Consider the following 23,489-nt stretch of genomic DNA (forward strand, 5'->3'; position numbering starts at 1 on the left):
GTAGAATAAGAAAGACCTCCCATTTGTGCAGTGCTGTCGGTCCCCAGGGCCAGTACTGAAAAACCCCATTAGATAGGATTAGACATGGCAGCCTGATTTCTCCTCAGTGGGACTGCTGTTTTAGCTGCTTCCAGGGCTAGCTTACAATCTCCGCTTGCTAGGTTGCAAGTAGGTCAGGCAGCAGTGTTACACACAACATGGCAGAAGGTGGTCTGCTTAATTTAAGTCCCTGTTTGGGCAAAGGTCAGTCTTCTTTTTGTAGGCCTCAGCTTGCTATCACTACGGTCCATCTCTTCTGCTGACTCTGTACTAGAGCGATGTTCCTTCCTGCTCCCGGGGATCAGTGCATCTCCCTTGTACGGCACACCTGATTCTGATGATCAGCCCTTTAGGAAAGAGTGCTCACAGAGTGAGTAGAATAAGACGGAATTCCCAATTGTGCAGTGCTGTCGGTCCCCAGGGCCAGTACTGAAAAACCCCATTACATAGGATGAGACATGGCAGCCTGAATTCTCCTCAGTGGGACTGCTGTTTTACCCGCTTCCAGTGCTAGCTTACAATCTCGGCTTGCTAGGTTGCAAGTAGGTCAGGCAGCAATGTGACACACAACAGGGCAGAAGGTAGTCTGCTTAATTCAAGTCCCTGTTTGGGCGAAGGTCAGTCTACTTTTTGGAGGGCTCAGCTTGCTATCACTACGGGTCCATCTCTTCTGCTGACTCTGTATTAGAGCGATGTTCCTTCCTTCTCCCGGGGATCAGTGCATCTCCCTTGTTCGGCACACATGATTCTGATGGTCAGCCCTTTAGGAAAGAGTGCTCACGGAGTGAGTAGAATAAGAAAGACCTCCCATTTGTGCAGTGCTGTCGGTCCCCAGGGCCAGTACTGAAAAACCCCATTACAAAGGATGAGACATGGCAGCCTGATTTCTCCTCAGTGGGACTGCTGTTTTAGCCACTTCAAGGGCTAGCTTACAATCTCGGCTTGCTAGGTTGCAAGTAGGTCAGGCAGCAGTGTTACACACAACATGGCAGAAGGTGGTCTACTTAATTCAAGTCCCTGTTTGGGCGAAGGTCAGTCTTCTTTTTGTAGGCCTCAGCTTGCTATCACTACGGTCCATCTCTTCTGCTGACTCTGTACTAGAGCAATGTTCCTTCCTGCTCCCGGGGATCAGTGCGTCTCCCTTGTTCGGCAAACCTGATTCTGATGGTCAGCCCTTTAGGAAAGAGTGCTCACAGAGTGAGTAAAATAAGACATAAGATTTTAAAGAGCGCTAGGGGAAGGGCGGTACCGCTGGTGCCACGACCAGGTGCTAAAGGCTTTGGCGGACTGCATCTGCACAGCGATCCAGCTCAGCAAGACCCAGGTAGCCCCCAAACAGACAATCACCTTCATTAGAGCTGGGCAGAAGGAACAATTCCACCGGCCTAGCTCTACGGGGGGGCTCCTCTCCACTGCTCGTGATTGGCAGCTTCAGGTTGACCTTGGAAGGCAGCTTAAGTTCCCAGGCAACATCACAGCCACTTCTCTCCGCCCAGACATGGTGCTAACATCTGAGTCTACCAAGCAAGTGGTTATCCTGGAACTAACTGTCCCCTGGGAAGACCATATTGAAGAGGCCCACGAGCGCAAGAGGGCTAACTACGCAGGGCTCAGCTCGAAGTGCCGGAACAATGGCTGGAAAACTCGCTGCGAGCCAGTCGAGGTCGGGTGCCGAGGCTTCGCTGGCCACTCACTGCTGCGAACCCTCAAACTCCTTGGAGTGAAAGGACTGCAATTGAAAAAAGCCACCGCAAACATCTTAGAGGCCACAGAAAGGGCTTCTCGGTGGCTGTAGATCCGTAGGGGGGATCCGTGGAGCAACATGCCACTTGGACACAAGCCGGGGACTGATCACCCCCGGCTGGGTCGCCCGGGTGAGGGTGTATGAAGATTAAAGACCCGAAACACCCTATGACCTCGGGTTTTTCACTGATGACGTGTCCAAGTAGCACCAGAAGGTGTATTCAAACTCTAGACAGACTTCCCAATTGTGCAGTGCTGTCGGTCCCCAGGGCCAGTACTGAAAAACCCCATTACATAGGATGAGACATGGCAGCCTGATTTCTCCTCAGTGGGATCGCTGTTTTACCCGCTTGCAGGGCTAGCTTGCAATCTCCGCTTGCTGACTGAGCTGGGTTGGTTGCAAGTAGGTCAGGCAGCAGTGTTGGACACAAACTGAGCAGAAATTGGTCTACTCCCGTAGTCGTGGCCGAGTGGTTAAGGCGATGGACTAGAAATCCATTGGGGTCTCCCCTCGCAAGTTCAAATCCTGCCGACTAAACTGTTTGCTGAAGGCCATGAGACAAAGCATCCATGCATTTTTCATGGTCCTCGCACTTATTTGCAAAATGTCCAGTCCCTTTTCGATTGACAAACACGCCACTGCTGCTTCTTGTATCCGGGCTCCAGGGGTTCTCTTGGGTGAGCCAGTGGCACGGCGTGATCGTATAGTGGTTAATACTTTGCGTTGTGGCCGCAGCAACCCCGGTTCGAATCAGGGTCACGGCAACCCTTTGCCGTTGAGTATACGGGAAGGTTGAAAATTTTTTTACCACCTCATCTTTCTGCGTGATTTTGTTTCTGAAGCTTGGCCTGTGCAGGGCGCCACCAGACAAGGGGGCTTGCTTTCTAAGATTAGGCGTAGTCGTGGCCGAGAGGTTAAGGCGATGGACTTGAAATCCATTGGGGTCTCCCCGCGCAGGTTCGAACCCTGCCGACTACGGGAGGGCTTTGCAGTATTGCTTTAGCTTTCTGTGACGGTAATTGTGCCTTCTATGGTCCTTCGCTCTCTGTGCCATAACTGCTTCTAGCTTTCATCCTCGTGACACCTGCGTCTCTTCTGGGCAGCTTGTTGTAAAACTGCTGCTTTATAAAAGGTGAGAAGCCAGTGCTCCACAAGAGCCCGGGTAGCTCAGTCGGTAGAGCATCAGACTTTTAATCTGAGGGTCCAGGGTTCAAGTCCCTGTTTGGGTGAAGGTCTGTCTGCTTTTGGCTGAGTCACCCTGCTGTCACTACGGTCCATCTCTTCTTCTGAATCTGTACTGGAGCGGTGTTCCTTCCTGCTCCAGGGTATCAGTGCACCTCCCTTAATCGGCACACCTGATTCTGATGGTCAGCCCTTTAGGAAAGAGTGCTCAAAGAGTGAGAAGAATAAGACAGACTTCCCAATTGTGCAGTGCTGTCAGTCCCCAGTGGGATCGCTGTTTTACCCGCTTGCAGGGCTAGCTTGCAATCTCTGCTTGCTGACTGAGCTGGGTTGGTTGCAAGTAGGGCAGCAGTGTTGGACACAAACTGAGCAGAAATTGGTTGGCTTGTTCGGCACACCTGATTCTTATGGTCAGCCCTTTTTTTTTTTTGGAGCGTCCATTCAGGTATAAGTTTGAGGGCTCGTGTACGTGGGTTAAGGGGACCTGCGCGCTGACCCCAAAAAATTTTTGCAGGATGCGGTGTCGATGTCTGCCGACTGCGCTGGCCCACGGGAGACCCCTGACCGGCGCGGGAGGATCTGGACCCCCGAGGGGCCTCGCGGAAGCTTACCCAAATTTGAGGCCCCTAAATGCCATTCAGCACTTCTCCACAGGGTGGCGCACGGAGCAGTACACCTCAGGTTTAAAACAGTGGCATTTACCCGAATGGGGGATGGACGATTTTTTTGCCCACGAAACCAATATTTGTCCATTTGACCATTAAAGTTACAGAATGACCACAGAACCGGTGCGGACCCCCGTCGGACCCCCAACCCGGGTCCCACGAACCCATTATTTGTCCATTTGACCATTATATTCACACAATGACTGCGGATCATCTGCGGACCCCTTGCGGACCCCCACCCTGGGTCCCACGAACCTAGTATTTGTCCATTTGACCATTATATTTACACAATGACTGCGGATCATCTGCGGACCACTTGCGGACCCCCACCCTGGGTCCCACAAACCCACTATTTGTCCATTTGACCATTATATTCACACAATGACTGCGGATCATCTGCGGACCACTTGCGGACCCCCACCCTGGGTCCCACGAACCCACTATTTGTCCATTTGACCATTATGTTCACACAATGACTGCGGATCATCTGCGGACCACTTGCGGACCCCCACCCTGGGTCCCACGAACCCAATATTTGTCCATTTGACCATTATGTTCACACAATGACTGCGGATCATCTGCGGACCACTTGTGGACCCCCACCCTGGTTCCCACGAACCCACTATTTGTCCATTTGACCATTATGTTCACGGAATGACCACAGATCACATGCGGAACATTTGCGGACCCCACCTCCGGGTCCCACGGACCCAATATTTGTCCATTTGACCATTAGCGTTAGAAAAGAGCCTCGTTCGGACATTTTTTTCTGAGACATCCCTGGGGCCCAAAACTTGGAACGGTGGCTCCTGGGGCTTCCCCCAGTAAGCTTATGAAGGCCCGGGGCCCAAGAGCCCTTGCAATCAGTGTCCACGAACCCGCTATGCTGAACACATTCAAATAAATGGCAGGTGGGATTTTTTTAGAAAAGTCCCAGGGGCCCGAAATTCGGAACGGTGGCTCTTTGGGGCCCCTGGATCGTGCAGTCAAAAGCGCGGGGCCCTAGTGCGATGCACTTTTTTCCCTTTAGTCCTACGACTATGTGCTTCGGGGCCCTGGGTGAGGGGCCCCTGAGATGCCAGAATCTAAAATCTGGGGGCCCTCCGGCCTATCGTCTCCGAACTGTGGACGTCCCACCTCCCATCAAAACGCGTAACGCTTTTGTGTACGTGGGGTCCCTTCTGTGACCGTTTGACCCCTAAAGAAGGTGGTAGGGCCACCAGACTTCAGTGCCCGGTCGAGGGGATCCCCTCGAGACACATATCCAAAATTCGGCCCGATCGGACCCTTGGGAGTCGTGTCCACGTCGTGTCCACGACCCTCTTGGGATCCCCCGAATTTCAGCCGCGGGGTCCAACGCATCGCGGAGATATTAGCAAAAAAATAGTACCATCCACCCCCCTCGCACCTACTCATCCATACCGGCCAGGGTGCACCCTCCCCGGCTAGAGAAGGCAGCTCGAAGGGGGTGGAAGTCGGAAGAAAAAAATTTTTATGAGGCCTAGAGAAAACACTTGTACTGTACCCAGGGCACTCAGAGGAATCCATTTTTGTAAGTTTTATCCCATTATACTGTAGAAATATGCATATAAAAAATGTTGGATTTTGGTTAACCAAAATGTCACAGACTTTGCCAAGCTGTAACTCCGCAAAACGGGGCCAAACTGCACCAAACTCGGGTCAAGGTCAGACCAGGTGGCCCTCTATCCGATGACACCTGCCCCATGTCCCTATGACCCCGGGGGTCAAAGTTACGGCCCCCCAAAATGTTCAATTCAATTCAATTCAAGTTTATTTGTATAGCGCTTTTTACAATACAAATCGTTACAAAGCAACTTTACAGAAAATTATGTTTCTACAATATTTAGTAGTAGCTAGTAGTTTGTGCACGTTTGACAGGATTTTAGAAAAATAAAAATAATAATAATAATAATACAAGACGTAGTCAGCTAGATGATGAACTATCAATATTATTAATTAATAGTAATTTATAGGATGCAGTTACACATGTAGCAATATTTGTTAGTTCTGTTTGTTGATTCAAAGTTAGCATCATCTGGGGTCCTCTGAGGGTCAGCATCATCTCTTCTCAGGTGTTCTGGATCCAGACTGGAGCTTGTGTAAATCCTAGTTACCACGGGATGTAAATCCCGTGGCAAAACATAGAAACAAAATAGAGACATCATTAGCATAGCTGCTGATCCAACAAAGTAAAATTAGTTTAACCCAAGCTAAAGAATAAAAATGCAGATGCAACTACACTCACAATTTAAGAGATACATTATTCGAATGCTTGGCGAAAGAGATGCGTTTTTAATCTAGATTTAAACAGAGAGAGTGTGTCTGAACCCCGAACATTATCAGGAAGGCTATTCCAGAGTTTGGGAGCCAAATGTGAAAAAGCTCTACCTCCTTTAGTGGACTTTGCTATCCTAGGAACTACCAAAAGTCCAGCGTTTTGTGACCTTAGGGTGCGTGATGGGTTGTAGCGTGGTAGAAGGCTAGTTAGGTACGCAGGAGCTAAACCATTTAGGGCCTTATGGGTAAGTAATGATAATTTGTAACTGATACGGAACTTAATAGGTAGCCAGTGCAGAGACTGTAAAATAGGGGTAATATGATCATATTTTCTTGACCTGGTAAGGACTCTAGCTGCTGCATTTTGGACGACCTGTAGCTTGTTTATTGACGAAGCAGGACAACCACCTAGAAGTCCATTACAATAGTCCAGTCTAGAGGTCATGAAAGCATGAACTAGCTTTTCTGCATCAGAAACAGATAACATGTTTCGTAGCTTGGCAATGTTTCTAAGATGGAAGAATGCGGTTTTTGTAACATTGGAAATATGATTTTCAAAAGACAAATTGCTGTCCAATATAACACCCAGATTTCTGACTGTAGAGGAAGTAACAGTACATCCGTCTAGTTGCAGATTGTAATCTACAAGATTCTGTGTGGTGTTTTTTGGTCCAATAATTAATATCTCTGTCTTATCCGAATTTAATTGGAGAAAATTATTTGTCATCCAATCTTTTACATTTTTAACACACTCTGTTAGCTTAGATAATTGGGAAGTTTCATCTGGTCTCGTTGAAATATATAGCTGAGTATCATCAGCATAACAGTGGAAGCTAATTCCATATTTTCTAATAATATTACCAAGGGGCAACATGTATATTGAAAATAGAAGGGGACCTAGGACGGATCCTTGTGGCACTCCATATTTTACTGATGATAAATGAGATGACACCCCATTTAAGTAAACAAAATGGTAGCGATCGGACAGGTAGGATCTAAACCATCTTAGAGCCTGCCCTTGAATACCTGTATAGTTTTGTAATCGATCTATGAGTATGTCATGATCTATGGTGTCGAACGCAGCACTAAGATCAAGTAAGACTAGAAATGAGATGCAGCCTTGATCTGACGCAAGAAGCAGGTCATTTGTAATTTTAACAAGTGCAGTTTCTGTGCTATGGTGGGGCCTAAAACCTGACTGAAATTCTTCATACAGATCATTTTTATGCAGGAAGGTGCTCAATTGAGCAGACACAACTTTTTCTAAAATTTTAGACATAAATGGAAGATTTGAAATAGGCCTATAATTTGCCAGTACACTAGGATCTAGTTTTGGTTTCTTAATAAGAGGCTTGATAACCGCCATTATGATAACCGCCAAAATGTGGGATTTGAACCGGGATAACTCAGGAACCGGACCACCCAGGAACTAGAGGGTGGTCGCATACGGTAGGCCCCTCGACCCTCTAGGGATCCCCTGAATTTCAGCCCCGGGGTCCACCGCTTCGCGGAGATATTAGCAAAAAAATAGTACCATCCACCCCCCTCGCACCTACTCATCCATGCCGGCCAGGGTGCACCCTCCCCGGCTAGAGAAGGCAGCTCAAGGGGGGTGGAAGTCGGAAGAAAAGTTTTTTTATGAGGCCGAGAGAAAACAGTTGTACTGTACTCAGGGCACTCAGAGGAATCCATTTTTGTAAGTTTTAACCCATAATACTGTAGAATTTGCATAAAAATGAGCGTTGAATTTTGGCACACATGTGCACCACATGTGGTGCGTATCTCACTTTTCATTAAATAGCAACTGTATTTAACTTTATTTATTTCAAATGTGTGTTATTGTTAATGAAAAGACCTTTACTGTACTCAGGACACCCAGAGGAATCAATTCTTGTAAGTTTTATCCAATAATAATGTAAAATATGCATAAAAATTTATGTCCACCAGAGCACTACGGAGGTCCCGCTGAATAAATTGTACATGGACATTTTTTTTAAAAAAACCTCCCATTTGCCATTTATTCAGCACGCCCTTCCTAATGGTTCCGTTGACGGATCAATTTTAGCGATTTCGTGGTTGAAGTCTCATCTGCTGTACTCTGCAAGCTCCGAGGAACCCATTTTTGTAAGTTTTGTCCCATAATACTGTAGAATTATGCATAGAAAACCACATGTGGTGCATGTCCACCCGCAATTTATTTGAACCCCATCCAAATATATGGCAGGTGGGACTTTTTTAGAAACATCCCAGAGGCCCGAAATTCGGATCGGTGGGTCCAGGGGCCGCCGCGAGTGAGCTGACGAAAGCGCGGGACCCTCAGGCGAGGGAAAAATTCGGAGCCTCCTGCACAAAATCTCTCCCTCAGCCCTCTCTGACTCTTACATGATGAGAGCATTTTGAGAGATTTGAGGGTGCCGGGCGGGCATTTTTTTTCAAGGTCCAACAGCTTCGTGCTTCGGGGACATGGGAGAGGGGCCCCTGAGATGCTCGAATCTCGAATCTGGGGGCCCTACGACCTATCGTCTCCGAAGGGCGGATATCCCACCTCCAATGTAAACATGTACCGGTTTGGTGGACAAGCCCTTCCGTTTTTGACCTTTTGACCCCTAAGGAAGGTCGTAGGGCCACCAAACTTCTCTGCCCGGTCAAGGGGGTCCCCATGAGGCAATCATACCAAATTCGGCCCGATCAGACCCCGGCGAGCCGTGTCCACGAAACCGCTAGGCCGAACACATTCAAGTAATTGGCAGGTGGGACTTTTTCAGAAAAGACCCAGGGGCCCAAAATTCGGATCGGTGGGTCAAGGGGCCGCCCCGAGTGAGCTTCCGAAAGCGCGGGGCCCTGGGGCCCTCGCGAGTTGTGTCCACGAATCCGCTAGGCCGAACCCATTCAAGTATGTGGCAGGTGGGACTTTTTTAGAAAAGACCCAGGGGCCCGAAATTCGGATCGGTGGGTCCAGGGGCCGCCCCGATTGAGCTGCCGAAAGAGCGGGGCCCTAAGGCGAGGGGATAATTCGGAGCCTCCTGCACAAAATCTCTCCCTCAGCCCTCTCTGACTCTTACATGATCAGAGCCTTTTGAGAGATTTCAGGGTGCCGGATGGGAATTATTTTTTCAAGGTCCTACAGCTTCGTGCTTTGGGGACATGGGAGAGGGGCCTCTGACATGCGAGAATCTCGAATCTCGGGGCCCTACGACCCATCGTCTCCGAAGGGCGGATGTCCCATCTCCAATGTAAACGCGTACCGGTTTGGTGGACAAGCGCTCCCTTTTTTGACCCTTTGATCCCTAAATAAGGTCGTAGGGGTCACCAGACTTCTATGCCCGGTCGAGGTGGCCCCCATGAGACACATATCCAAAATTCGGCCCGATCGGACCCCGGCGAGCCGTGTCCACGAAACCGCTAGGCCGAACACATTCAAGTAAATGGCAGGAGGGATTTTTTAGAAACGTCCTAGGGGCCCGAAATTTGGATCGGTTGCTCGTGAGGGCCCCTAGAACGTGCTGTCAAAAGCGTGAGGACCTAGCGCGATGCCCTTTTTTTCCATGGGTCCTACGACTACGTGTTTCGGGGCCCTTGTTGAGGGGCCCCTGAGAAGCCAGAATCTCAAATCTGGGGGCCCTACAACCTATCGTCTCCGAACTGTGGACGTCCCACCTCCCATCAAAACGCGTACCGCTTTTGTGGACGTGGGGTCCCTTCTGTGACCGTTTGACCCCTAAAGAAGGTCGTAGGGCCACCAGACTTCTGTGCCCGGTCGAGGGGATGCCCTCGAGACACATATCCAAAATTCGGCCCGATCGGACCCTTGGGAGTCGTGTCCACGAATCCGCTAGGCCGAAAGCATGGGAATAAATGGCAGGTGGGATTTTTTTAGAAACGTCCCAGAGGTCCCAAATTTCACAGCGGGGTCCGTGGGGCCCCCCCAGTGACCTCACCGAGACCGCGGACCGATCGGAGTGACTTGCGTTGGCGACCCCGAAATGGCCAGAGGGGGCGCCGGTGAGCGCCCGCGGGGCGGGGACGCCCACCCCCCACCTCTGGGACCCTTTTGGGAACGTTCCGTAAAAATAGTGGAAAAGTGGACAAATAGTGGTTCCGTGGGACCGGGGGTCCGGGTCGGGGGGTCCTCGCGGCTGGAGGGTCCGATCCGCGATGATAATGGTTAAATGGACAAATAATGGGTTCGTGGTCACGGGGGTCTGCACAGCGGACCCATATGGCGGGTGGACAAAACGCAGCTCGCTGGGATGCGAAGCCCACCCTAGAACAGCCCCGGCCATTCGTTTAATGGGAGAAAGGCCAAATAATAGGGTCCTGGGAGCGAATACCCCCAATGGCCAGCAGAACGATGGCAAAAGGACCTTTATAGGGAGCGTGGTCACGGGGGTCCGCTAAGCGGGCCCATATGGCGGGTGGACAAAACGCGGCCCGCTGGGATGCGAAGCCCACCCTAGAACTGCCCCGGCCATTCGTTTAATAGGAGAAAGGCCAAATAATAGGGTCCTGGGAGCGAATACCCCCAACGGCCAGCAGAACGATGGCAAAAGGACCTTTATAGGGTTCGTGGGAGGTGGGGGTGGTGGTGGGGGGGCTCTCCCGGTGGTCAACATCACCCCCTAGAGGTGTCAATACTTGGTTTACTGCGGATTCCCTACGGAAAAGGGGGGTAAGCCGACTCGTCCCGTTGGCCAGTTTTCTAAAGAAGAAAATGGATCCAAATTGACAGTACAATCCCTTCGAACCATTATGCGGTATATGGCAATTTAAATGAATGGGTTTTTTTTCCACGAACCCATTATGTGTACTACCTAACATTAGGCGTAGCCGTGGCCGAGAGGTTAAGGCGATGGACTTGAAATCCATTGGGGTCTCCCTGCGCAGGTTCGAACTCTGGGTTAATGGTAGAACAGGAAGGGAGAATAAAAGGAATAGGCATAGAGGGAGGAGAGAATAAAATATTTCAATACGCTGATGATACTACGCTATTGCTGCAAGATCTGTTGAGTGTAAGGGAAGCAATGAAAATAGTACAAACATTTTGCAGGGGATCAGGGGCTAAAGTGAACGAGGATAAAACAGTATACATGAGATTCGGGGGAAGTGAGGTTTTAACGGCGCACTTTAATTTTAAGGAAATGAATGAAATAAAGATTTTAGGTGTTTTAATGGGGAGGGATGAAACCAAAGCAGAAGGAATTATGTGGGAGGAGATGTTAGGAGGGATCGAGAGAAGGTTGAATTTTTGGAGATTAATGTCCTTAACTTTGGAGGGGAGGGTTTTAATTTTGAATGTTTTAATGGTTTCTAAGTTATGGCATATTTTATATGTGGCTTCAATGCCGTTGTGGACAGAAAAAAGGCTGAAAAAATGTTTTTTAGATTTTTTATGGGAAGGAAAGCCACCGAGAATTGCATATAACACTTTAATAGGAGCAGTGGGGAAGGGGGGGCTAGGGCTAATGGACGTGGAGCAAAGAAAGAACAGTTTAAGGGTGAAAATCATAAGCAAATATCTAGACGAAGAAAATAAAGCAGCATGGAAAAGAACAATGGGGCATTTTTTAAACAAGTGTAGTCATTTTAATCTGGGGGACAACATTTTATGGATGAAAACAACAAATTGGATGACGGAGGGGCTGCCAGAATTTTATAAAGAACTGATGAGAGCATGGGGAAAATGTTTAGATAATGTGCATTTTAAGCCACAAGGTAGAGAGAACATTTTAAATCAGCCTTTATTCTTAAACAACTGCATTTTAAATCAAGGGAAGCAGGTTTTTTTTAAGAAATGGTGGGATGTTGGAATCATGAAAGTCAGAGATGTTTTATATGAATTCAAAGAGGGGTTTTTACCAGTGCAATACATTGTGGATGTGATGGAGGAGGCAAAGGAGGATTATAGCAGACAAGAGATTACAAACAAATATGATTTAATTAAGAATGCTATACCTAAAGAATGGATAAAGAGAATTGAAAATATGGAAGAAGAAAATCAAGGAAAAGATGTGTATGCAAATATGGGGGGGAAATTGTGTGCTTTTAAAGAATGTACTGTGAAAATGTTTTATTGTTTTTTTAGAGATGTGGTTTTCAAGAAACCTGTTGTAAATGAATACTGGCTACGGATGTTCAATGATGTACCGGAAGAGAAAATATGGGGGAATATAAATGGGAAAATTGTACAGACTAAACTGGAGAATATGGAATATTTTATCAGGAACAAAGCAGTGTTTACAGATGTGATTTTAAGCAAAATTGGGATGGAGGAAAGTGCAATATGTAAAGTATGCCAAGATGCAGATGAAGGGTTTTTACACTTGTTTTTATATTGTGATAAGCTGAAAGATTTTAATGAGAGATGTAAAAGAATGATTTTAATTTTGAGAGGAGAGGGAAATGGAAACTTTGAGTGGGAAAAGGTGTTAATGTTGGGCATTAATGAGAAATATAAACATGAGAAGCTGATTAATTTACTTGTGATGCTGATGAAAAGTGCGATATGGGAAAGAAGAGTGGTGGTGAAAAAGGACAATGCTTTAATTGATGTATGGAATGTGTTTAGGAGAAAAGTTGAAAAATATGTTGGATGTCTGTTTTATTATTTTAAATTGGAGGAAACGATTGATGTTTTTTATAATATTTTTACTCAGGAGGTATTAATGGTCTTCAAAGAGCTGGGAATTGAATTTTCATTTTTAAAAGATTAAACTATTTAATGACTTCTTTCTTTAAATTGTAAGATGTCTGTCAATTCAAGATTTTAGGAATTTTTTATGTCAAAGAAAGAATCTTATGTACTTTTGTATGTGAATAATTGATATGTATGTTTGAATTGATTAATTTCTTCAATAAAAAAAAAAAAAAAAAGGTTAAGGCGATTGACTTGAAATCCATTGGGGTCTCCCTGCGCAGGTTCGAACTCTGCCGACTACGGGAGGGATTTGCAGTATTGCTTTAGCTTTCTGTGACGGTAATTGTGCCTTCTATTGTCCTTCGCTCTCTGTGCCATAACTGCTTCTAGCTTTCATCCTCGTGACACCTGCGTCTCTTCTGGGCAGCTTGTTGTAAAACTGCTGCTTTATAAAAGGTGAGAAGCCAGTTCTCCACAAGAGCCCGGATAGCTCAGTCGGTAGAGCATCAGACTTTTAATCTGAGGGTCCAGGGTTCAAGTCCCTGTTCGGGTGAAGGTCTGTCTGCTTTTGGCGGAGTCACCTTGCTATCACTACGGTCCATCTCTTCTTCTGAATCTGTACCGGAGCGGTGTTCCTTCCTGCTCCAGGGTATCAGTGCACCTCCCTTGTTTGGCACACCTGATTCTGATGGTCAGCTCGTTAGGAAAGCGCGCTCACAGAGTGAGTAGAATAAGACAGACCTCCGAATTGTGCAGTGCTGTCGGTCCCCAGGCCCAGCACTGAAAAACGTCATTACATAGGATGAGACATGGCAGCCTGATTTCTCCTCAGTGGGACTGCTGTTTTACCCGCTTACAGGGCTAGCTTGCAATCTCCGCTTGCTAGGTTGCAAGTAGGTCAGGCAGCAATGTGACACACAACAGGGCAGAAGGTAGTCTGCTTAATTCAAGTCCCTGTTTGGGCGAAGGTCAGTCTACTTTTTGGAGGGCTCAGCTTGCTATCACTACGGGTCCATCTCTTCTGCTGACTCTGTACTAGAGCGATGTTCCTTCCTGCTCCCGGGGATCAGTGCATCTCCCTTGTTCGGCACACCTGATTCTGATGATCAGCCCTTTAGGAAAGAGTGCTCACAGAGTACGTAGAATAAGACGGACTTCCCAATTGTGCAGTGCTGTCGGTCCCCAGGGCCAGTACTGAAAAACCACATTACATAGGATGAGACATGGCAGCCTGATTTCTCCTCAGTGGGACTGCTGTTTTACCCGCTTCCAGTGCTAGCTTACAATCTCGGCTTGCTAGGTTGCAAGTAGGTCAGGCAGCAATGTGACACACAACAGGGCAGAAGGTAGTCTGCTTAATTCAAGTCCCTGTTTGGGCGAAGGTCAGTCTACTTTTTGGAGGGCTCAGCTTGCTATCACTACGGGTCCATCTCTTCTGCTGACTCTGTATTAGAGCGATGTTCTTTCCTTCTCCCGGGGATCAGTGCATCTCCCTTGTTCGGCACACATGATTCTGATGGTCAGCCCTTTAGGAAAGAGTGCTCACGGAGTGAGTAGAATAAGAAAGACCTCCCATTTGTGCAGTGCTGTCGGTCCCCAGGGCCAGTACTGAAAAACCCCATTACATAGGATGAGACATGGCAGCCTGATTTCTCCTCAGTGGGACTGCTGTTTTAGCCGCTTCCAGAGGTAGCTTACAATCTCGGCTTGCTAGCTTGCAAGTAGGTCAGGCAGCAGTGTTACACACAACATGGCAGAAGGTGGTCTGCTTAATTCAAGTCCCTGTTTGGGCGTAGGTCAGTCGTCTTTTTGTAGGCCTCAGCTTGCTATCACTACGGTCCATCTCTTCTGCTGACTCTGTACTAGAGCGATGTTCCTTTCTGCTCCCGGGGATCAGTGCATCTCCCTTGTTCGGCAAACCTGATTCTGATGGTCAGCCCTTTAGGAAAGAGTGCTCACAGAGTGAGTAGAATAAGACAGACTTCCCAATTGTGCAGTGCTGTCGGTCCCAAGGGCCAGTACTGAAAAACCTCATTACATAGGATGAGACATGGCAGCCTGATTTCTCCTCAGTGGGACTGTGTTTTACCCGCTTGCAGGGCTAGCTTGCAATCTCCGCTTGCTGACTGAGCTGGGTTGGTTGCAAGTAGGTCAGGCAACAGTGTTGGACACAAACTGAGCAGTAATTGGTCTACTCCCGTAGTCGTGGCTGAGTGGTTAAGGTGATAGACTTGAAATCCATTGGGGTCTCCCCGCGCAGGTTCGAATCCTGCTGACTACGCTGCTTGCTGAAGGCCATGAGGCAAAGCATCCATGCATTTTTCACGGTCCTCGCACTTATTTGCAAAATGTCCAGTCCCTCTTCGATGGACAAACACGCCACTGCTGCTTCTTCTATCCGGGCTCCAGGGGTTGTCTTGGGTGAGCCAGTGGCACGCCGTGATCGTATAGTGGTTAGTACTCTGCGTTGTGGCCGCAGCAACCCCGGTTCGAATCCGGGTCATGGCAACCCTCTGCTGTTGAGTATACGGGAAGGTTGAACATTTTTTACCACCTCATCGTTCTGCGTGATTTTGTTTCTGAAGATTGGCCTGTGCAGGGCGCCATCAGACAAGGGGGCTTGCTTTCTAACATTAGGCGTAGTCGTGGCCCAGAGGTTAAGACGATGGACGATGGACTTGAAATCCATTGGGGTCTCCCTGCGCAGGTTCGAACTCTTCCCATTTCCGGAAGGATTTGCAGTATTGCTTTAACTTTCTGTGACTGTAATTGTGCCATCTATGGTCCTTCGCTCTCTGTGCCATAACTATTTCTAGCTTTCATCCTTGTGACACCTGCGTCTCTTCTGGGCAGCTTGTTGTAAAACTGCTGCTTTATAAAAGGTGAGAAGCCAGTGCTCCACAAGAGCCTGGATAGCTCAGTCGGTAGAGCATCAGACTTTTAATTTGAGGGTCCAGGGTTCAAGTCCCTGTTAGGGTGAAGGTCTGTCTGCTTTTGGCGGAGTCACCTTGCTATCACTACGGTCCATCTCTTCTTCTGAATCTGTACTGGAGCGGTGTTCCTTCCTGCTCCAGGGTATCAGTGCACCTCCCTTGTTTGGCACACCTGAATCTGATGGTCAGCTCGTTAGGAAAGCGCGCTCACAGAGTGAGTAGAATAAGACAGACCTCCGAATTGTGCAGTGCTGTCGGTCCCCAGGCCCAGCACTGAAAAACCCCATTATATAGGATGAGACATGGCAGCCTGATTTCTCCTCAGTGGGACTGCTGTTTTACCCGCTTCCAGGGCTAGCTTACAATCTCGGCTTGCTAGGTTGCAAGTAGGTCAGGCAGCAATGTGACACACAACAGGGCAGAAGGTGGTCTGCTTAATTCAAGTCCCTGTTTGGGCGAAGGTCAGTCTACTTTTTGGAGCCCTCAGCTTGCTATCACTACGGGTCCATCTGTTCTGCTGACTCTGTATTAGAGCGATTTTCCTTCCTTCTCCCGGGGATCAGTGCATCTCCCTTGATCGGCACACATGATTCTGATGGTCAGCCCTTTAGGAAAGAGTGCTCACAGAGTGAGTAGAATAAGACAGACTTCCCAATTGTGCAGTGCTGTCGGTCCCCGGGGTCAGTACTGAAAAACCCCATTACATAGGATGAGACATGGCAGGCTGATTTCTCCTCAGTGGGACCGCTGTTTTACCCGCTTGCAGGGCTAGCTTGCAATCTCTGCTTGCTGACTGAGCTGGTTTGGTTGCAAGTAGGTCAGGCAGCAGTGTTGGACACAAACTGAGCAGAAATTGGTCTACTGCCGTAGTCGTGGCCGAGTGGTTAAGGCGATGGATTAGAAATCCATTGGGGTCTCCCCGCGCAGATTCGAATCCTGCCGACTTCACTGTTTGCTGAAGGCCATGAGGCAAGGCATCCATGCATTTTTCACGGTCCTCGCACTTATTTGCGAAATGTCCAGTCCCTCTTCGATGGACAAACACGCCGCTGCTGCTTCTTCTATCCGGGCTCCAGGGATTGTCTTGGGTGAGCCAGTGGCACGCCGTGATCGTATAGTGGTTAGTACTCTGCGTTGTGGCTGCAGCAACCCCTTTCGAATCCGGGTCGCGGCAACCCTTTGCCATTGAGTATACGGGAAGGTTGTACATTTTTTACCACCTCATATTTTTGCGTGATTTTGTTTCTGAAGCTTGGCCTGTGCAGGGCGCCATCAGACAAGGGGGCTTGCTTTCTAACATTAGGCGTAGTCGTGGCCGAGAGGTTAAGGCGATGGACTTGAAATCCATTGGGGTCTCCCTGCGCAGGTTCGAACTCTTCCCATTTCCGGAAGGATTTGCAGTATTGCTTTAGCTTTCTGTGACGGTAATTGTGCCATCTATGGTCCTTCGCTCTCTGTGCCATAACTGCTTCTAGCTTTCATCCTCGTGACACCTGGGTCTCTTCTAGGCAGCTTGTTGTAAAACTGCTGCTTTATAAAAGGTGAGAAGACAGTGCTCCACAAGAGCCCGGATAGCTCAGTTGGTAGAGCATCAGACTTTTAATCTGAGGGTCCAGGGTTCAAGTCCCTGTTCAGGCGAAGGTCTGTCTGCTTTTGGCGGAGTCACCTTGCTATCACTACGGTCCATCTCTTCTTCTGAATCTGTACTGGAGCGGTGTTCCTTCCTGCTCCAGGGTATGAGTGCACCTCCCTTGTTTGGCACACCTGATTCTGATGGTCAGTTCGTTAGGAAAGCGCGCTCACTGAGTGAGTAGAATAAGACAGACCTCCGAATTGTGCAGTGCTGTCGGTCCCCAGGCCCAGCACTGAAAAACCCCATTACATAGGATGAGACATGGCAGCCTGATTTCTCCTCAGTGGGACTGCTGTTTTACCCACTTCCAGGGCTAGCTTACAATCTCGGCTTGCTAGGTTGCAAGTAGGTCAGGCAGCAATGTGACACACAACAGGGCAGAAGGTGGTCTGCTTAATTCAAGTCCCTGTTTGGGCAAAGGTCAGTCTACTTTTTGGAGGCCTCAGCTTGCTATCACTACGGGTCCATCTCTTCTGCTGACTCTGTATTAGAGCGATGTTCCTTCCTTCTCCAGGGGGTCAGTACATCTCCCTTGATCGGTACACATGATTCTGATGGTCAGCCCTTTAGGAAAGTGTGCTCACAGAGTGAGTAGAATAAGACAGACTTCCCAATTGTGCAGTGCTGTCGGTCCCCGGGGTCAGTACTGAAAAACCCCATTACATAGGATGAGACATGGCAGGCTGATTTCTCCTCAGTGGGACCGCTGTTTTACCCGCTTGCAGGGCTAGCTTGCAATCTCTGCTTGCTGACTGAGCTGCTTTGGTTGCAAGTAGGTCAGGCAGCAGTGTTGGACACAAACTGAGCAGAAATTGGTCTACTGCCGTAGTCGTGGCCGAGTGGTTAAGGCGATGGATTACAAAATCCATTGGGGTCTCCCCGCGCAGATTCGAATCCTGCCGACTACACTGTTTGCTGAAGGCCATGAGGCAAGGCATCCATGCATTTTTCACGGTCCTCGCACTTATTTGCGAAATGTCCAGTCCCTCTTCGATGGACAAACACGCCGCTGCTGCTTCTTCTATCCGGGCTCCAGGGATTGTCTTGGGTGAGCCAGTGGCACGCCGTGATCGTATAGTGGTTAGTACTCTGCGTTGTGGCTGCAGCAACCCCTTTCGAATCCAGGTCGCGGCAACCCTTTGCCGTTGAGTATACGGGAAGGTTGTAAATTTTTTTACCACCTCATCTTTTTGCGTGATTTTGTTTCTGAAGCTTGGCCTGTGCAGGGCGCCATCAGACAAGGGGGCTTGCTTTCTAACATTAGGCGTAGTCGTGGCCGAGAGGTTAAGGCGATGGACTTGAAATCCATTGGGGTCTCCCTGCGCAGGTTCGAACTCTTCCCATTTCCGGAAGGATTTGCAGTATTGCTTTAGCTTTCTGTGACTGTAATTGTGCCATCTATGGTCCTTCGCTCTCTGTGCCATAACTATTTCTAGCTTTCATCCTTGTGACACCTGCGTCTCTTCTGGGCAGCTTGTTGTAAAACTGCTGCTTTATAAAAGGTGAGAAGCCAGTGCTCCACAAGAGCCTGGATAGCTCAGTCGGTAGAGCATCAGACTTTTAATTTGAGGGTCCAGGGTTCAAGTCCCTGTTAGGGTGAAGGTCTGTCTGCTTTTGGCGGAGTCACCTTGCTATCACTACGGTCCATCTCTTCTTCTGAATCTGTACTGGAGCGGTGTTCCTTCCTGCTCCAGGGTATCAGTGCACCTCCCTTGTTTGGCACACCTGAATCTGATGGTCAGCTCGTTAGGAAAGCGCGCTCACAGAGTGAGTAGAATAAGACAGACCTCCGAATTGTGCAGTGCTGTCGGTCCCCAGGCCCAGCACTGAAAAACCCCATTACATAGGATGAGACATGGCAGCCTGATTTCTCCTCAGTGGGACTGCTGTTTTACCCACTTCCAGGGCTAGCTTACAATCTCAGCTTGCTAGGTTGCAAGTAGGTCAGGCAGCAATGTGACACACAACAGGGCAGAAGGTAGTCTGCTTAATTCAAGTCCCTGTTTGGGCGAAGGTCAGTCTACTTTTTGGAGGCCTCAGCTTGCTATCACTACGGGTCCATCTGTTCTGCTGACTCTGTATTAGAGCGATTTTCCTTCCTTCTCCCGGGGATCAGTGCATCTCCCTTGATCGGCACACATGATTCTGATGGTCAGCCCTTTAGGAAAGAGTGCTCACAGAGTGAGTAGAATAAGACAGACTTCCCAACTGTGCAGTGCTGTCGGTCCCCGGGGTCAGTACTGAAAAACCCCATTACATAGGATGAGACATGGCAGGCTGATTTCTCCTCAGTGGGACCGCTGTTTTACCCGCTTGCAGGGCTAGCTTGCAATCTCTGCTTGCTGACTGAGCTGGTTTGGTTGCAAGTAGGTCAGGCAGCAGTGTTGGACACAAACTGAGCAGAAATTGGTCTACTGCCGTAGTCGTGGCGAGTGGTTAAGGCGATGGATTAGAAATCCATTGGGGTCTCCCCGCGCAGATTCGAATCCTGCCGACTTCACTGTTTGCTGAAGGCCATGAGGCAAGGCATCCATGCATTTTTCACGGTCCTCGCACTTATTTGCGAAATGTCCAGTCCCTCTTCGATGGACAAACACGCCGCTGCTGCTTCTTCTATCCGGGCTCCAGGGATTGTCTTGGGTGAGCCAGTGGCACGCCGTGATCGTATAGTGGTTAGTACTCTGCGTTGTGGCTGCAGCAACCCCTTTCGAATCCGGGTCGCGGCAACCCTTTGCCATTGAGTATACGGGAAGGTTGTACATTTTTTACCACCTCATCTTTTTGCGTGATTTTGTTTCTGAAGCTTGGCCTGTGCAGGGCGCCATCAGACAAGGGGGCTTGCTTTCTAACATTAGGCGTAGTCGTGGCCGAGAGGTTAAGGCGATGGACTTGAAATCCATTGGGGTCTCCCTGCGCAGGTTCGAACTCTTCCCATTTCCGGAAGGATTTGCAGTATTGCTTTAGCTTTCTGTGACTGTAATTGTGCCATCTATGGTCCTTCGCTCTCTGTGCCATAACTATTTCTAGCTTTCATCCTTGTGACACCTGCGTCTCTTCTGGGCAGCTTGTTGTAAAACTGCTGCTTTATAAAAGGTGAGAAGCCAGTACTCCACAAGAGCCTGGATAGCTCAGTCGGTAGAGCATCAGACTTTTAATTTTAGGGTCCAGGGTTCAAGTCCCTGTTAGGGTGAAGGTCTGTCTGCTTTTGGCGGAGTCACCTTGCTATCACTACGGTCCATCTCTTCTTCTGAATCTGTACTGGAGCGGTGTTCCTTCCTGCTCCAGGGTATCAGTGCACCTCCCTTGTTTGGCACACCTGAATCTGATGGTCAGCCCTTTAGGAAAGAGTGCTCACGGAGTGAGTAGAATAAGACAGACCTCCCATTTGTGCAGTGCTATCGGTCCCCAGGGCCAGTTCTGAAAAACCCCATTACATAGGATTAGACATGGCAGCCTGATTTCTCCTCAGTGGGACTGCTGTTTTAGCTGCATCCAGGGCTAGCTTACAATCTCTGCTTGCTAGGTTGCAAGTAGGTCAGGCAGCAGTGTTACACACAACATGGCAGAAGGTGGTCTGCTTAATTCAAGTCCCTGTTTGGGCGAAGGTCAGTCTTCTTTTTGTAGGCCTCAGCTTGCTATCACTACGGTCCATCTCTTCTGCTGACTCTGTACTAGAGCGATGTTCCTTCCTGCTCCCGGGGATCAGTGCATCTCCCTTGTTCGGCACACCTGATTCTGATGATCATCCCTTTAGGAAAGAGTGCTCACAGAGAGAGTAGAATAAGACAGACTTCCCAATTGTGCAGTGCTGTCGGTCCCCACGGCCAGTACTGAAAAACCCCATTACAAAGGATGAGACATGGCAGCCTGATTTCTCCTCAGTGGGACTGCTGTTTTAGCCGCTTCCAGGGCTAGCTTAAAATCTCGGCTTGCTAGGTTGCAAGGAGGTCAGGCAGCAGTGTTACACACCACATGGCAGAAGGTGGTCCGCTTAATTCAAGTCCCTGTTTGGGCGAAGGTCAGTCTTCTTTTTGTAGGCCTCAGCTTGCTATCACTACGGTCCATCTCTTCTGCTGACTCTGTACTAGAGCGATGTTCCTTCCTGCTCCCGGGGATCAGTGCATCTCCCTTGTTCGGCAAACCTGATTCTGATGGTCATCCCTTTAGGAAAGAGTGCTCACAGAGTGAGTAGCATAAGACAGACTTCCCAATTGTGCAGTGCTGTCGGTCCCCAGGGCCAGTACTGAAAAACCCCATTACATAGGATGAGACATGGCAGCCTGATTTCTCCTCAGTGGGACCGCTGTTTTACCCGCTTGCAGGGCTAGCTTGCATTCTCCGCTTGCTGACTGAGCTGGGTTGGTTGCAAGTAGGTCAGGAGGCAGTGTTGGACACAAACTGAGCAGAAATTGGTCCACTCCCGTAGTCGTGGCCGAGTGGTTAAGGTGATGGAATAGATATCCATTGGGGTCTCCCCGCGCAGGTTCGAATCCTGCCGACTACGCTTTTTGCTGAAGGCCATGAGGCAAAGCATCCATGCATTTTTCACGGTCCTCGCACTTATTTGCGAAATGTCCAGTCCCTCTTCGATGGACAAACACGCCGCTGCTGCTTCTTGTATCCGGGCTCCAGGGGTTGTCTTGGTTGAGCCAGTGGCACGCCGTGATCGTATAGTGGTTAGTACTCTGCGTTGTGGCTGCAGCAACCCCGGATCGAATCCGTGTCACGGCAACCCTTTGCCGTTGAGTATACGGGAAGGTTGAAATTTTTTACCACCTCATCTTTCTGCGTGATTTTGTTTCTGAAGCTTGGCCTGTGCAGGGCGCCACCAGACAAGGGCGCTTGCTTTTTAACATTAGCCGTAGTCGTGGCCGAGAGGTTAAGGCGATGGACTTGAAATCCATTGGGGTCTCCCCGCGCAGGTTCGAACTCTGCCGACTACGGGAGGGATTTGCAGTATTGCTTTAGATTTCTGTGACGTAATTGTGCCTTCTATTGTCCTTCGCTCTCTGTGCCATAACTGCTTCTAGCTTTCATCCTCGTGACACCTGCGTCTCTTCTGGGCAGCTTGTTGTAAAACTGCTGCTTTATAAAAGGTGAGAAGCCAGTTCTCCACAAGAGCCCGGATAGCTCAGTCGGTAGAGCATCAGACTTTTAATCTGAGGGTCTAGGGTTCAAGTCCCTGTTCGGGTGAAGGTCTGTCTGCTTTTGGCGGAGTCACCTTGCTATCACTACGGTCCATCTCTTCTTCTGAATCTGTACCGGAGCGGTGTTCCTTCCTGCTCCAGGGTATCAGTGCACCTCCCTTGTTTGGCACACCTGATTCTGATGGTCAGCTCGTTAGGAAAGCGCGCTCACAGAGTGAGTAGAATAAGACAGACCTCCGAATTGTGCAGTGCTGTCGGTCCCCAGGCCCAGCACTGAAAAACGTCATTACATAGGATGAGACATGGCAGCCTGATTTCTCTTAGAGCGATGTTCCTTCCTTCTCCAGGGGGTCAGTGCATCTTCCTTGTTCGGCACACATGATCCTGATGGTCAGCCCTTTAGGAAAGAGTGCTTACGGAGTGAGTAGAATAAGACAGACCTCCCATTTGTGCAGTGCTGTCGGTCCCCAGGGCCAGTACTGAAAAAGCCCATTACATAGGATGAGACATGGCAGCCTGATTTCTCCTCAGTGGGACTGCTGTTTTAGCCACTTCAAGGGCTAGCTTACAATCTCCGCTTGCTAGGTTGCAAGTAGGTCAGGCAGCAGTTTTACACACAACATGGCAGAAGGTGGTCTGCTTAATTCAAGTCCCTGTTTGGGCGAAGGTCAGTCTTCTTTTTGTAGGCCTCAGCTTGCTATCACTACGGTCCATCTCTTCTGCTGACTCTGTACTAGAGCGATGTTCCTTCCTGCTCCCGGGGATCAGTGCATCTCCCTTGTTCGGCACACCTGATTCTGATGATCAGCCCTTTAGGAAAGAGTGCTCACAGAGAGAGTAGAATAAGACAGACTTCCCAATTGTGCAGTGCTGTCGGTCCCCAGGAACAGTACTGAAAAACCCCATTACAAAGGATGAGACATGGCAGCCTGATTTCTCCTCAGTGGGACTGCTGTTTTAGCCGCTTCCAGGGCTAGCTTAAAATCTCGGCTTGCTAGGTTGCAAGGAGGTCAGGCAGCAGTGTTACACACAACATGGCAGAAGGTGGTCTGCTTAATTCAAGTCCCTGTTTGGGCGAAGGTCAGTCTTCTTTTTGTAGGCCTCAGCTTGCTATCACTACGGTCCATCTCTTCTGTTGACTCTGTACTAGAGCGATGTTCCTTCCTGCTCCCGGGGATCAGTGCATCTCCCTTGTTCGGCAAACCTGATTCTGA

General features: G+C 49.0%; 9 non-coding genes across 9 annotated transcripts; all 9 read left to right on the forward strand.

The window, feature by feature from the left end:
- Positions 1-2,679: 2,679 nt before the first annotated feature.
- trnas-uga (transfer RNA serine (anticodon UGA)) lies at positions 2,680-2,761 on the forward strand. Its single transcript has one exon. It is a non-coding gene; the product is annotated as a tRNA-Ser (tRNA).
- A 178-nt stretch (positions 2,762-2,939) lies between these two features.
- Positions 2,940-3,012, forward strand: trnak-uuu (transfer RNA lysine (anticodon UUU)). Its single transcript has one exon. It is a non-coding gene; the product is annotated as a tRNA-Lys (tRNA).
- Positions 3,013-13,042: 10,030 nt separating this feature from the next.
- trnak-uuu (transfer RNA lysine (anticodon UUU)) lies at positions 13,043-13,115 on the forward strand. Its single transcript has one exon. It is a non-coding gene; the product is annotated as a tRNA-Lys (tRNA).
- A 1,646-nt stretch (positions 13,116-14,761) lies between these two features.
- trnas-uga (transfer RNA serine (anticodon UGA)) lies at positions 14,762-14,843 on the forward strand. Its single transcript has one exon. It is a non-coding gene; the product is annotated as a tRNA-Ser (tRNA).
- A 155-nt stretch (positions 14,844-14,998) lies between these two features.
- On the forward strand, positions 14,999-15,070 carry trnah-gug (transfer RNA histidin (anticodon GUG)). Its single transcript has one exon. It is a non-coding gene; the product is annotated as a tRNA-His (tRNA).
- Positions 15,071-17,060: 1,990 nt separating this feature from the next.
- On the forward strand, positions 17,061-17,133 carry trnak-uuu (transfer RNA lysine (anticodon UUU)). Its single transcript has one exon. It is a non-coding gene; the product is annotated as a tRNA-Lys (tRNA).
- An 820-nt stretch (positions 17,134-17,953) lies between these two features.
- trnac-aca (transfer RNA cysteine (anticodon ACA)) lies at positions 17,954-18,036 on the forward strand. Its single transcript has one exon. It is a non-coding gene; the product is annotated as a tRNA-Cys (tRNA).
- Positions 18,037-21,989: 3,953 nt separating this feature from the next.
- trnas-uga (transfer RNA serine (anticodon UGA)) lies at positions 21,990-22,071 on the forward strand. Its single transcript has one exon. It is a non-coding gene; the product is annotated as a tRNA-Ser (tRNA).
- Positions 22,072-22,248: 177 nt separating this feature from the next.
- On the forward strand, positions 22,249-22,321 carry trnak-uuu (transfer RNA lysine (anticodon UUU)). The gene has a single exon. It is a non-coding gene; the product is annotated as a tRNA-Lys (tRNA).
- The last annotated feature ends 1,168 nt before the right edge of the window (positions 22,322-23,489 follow it).

The sequence above is a fragment of the Carassius carassius genome, chromosome 18 (genome assembly GCF_963082965.1).
Source record: "Carassius carassius chromosome 18, fCarCar2.1, whole genome shotgun sequence".
Taxonomy (NCBI): Eukaryota; Metazoa; Chordata; class Actinopteri; order Cypriniformes; family Cyprinidae; genus Carassius; species Carassius carassius.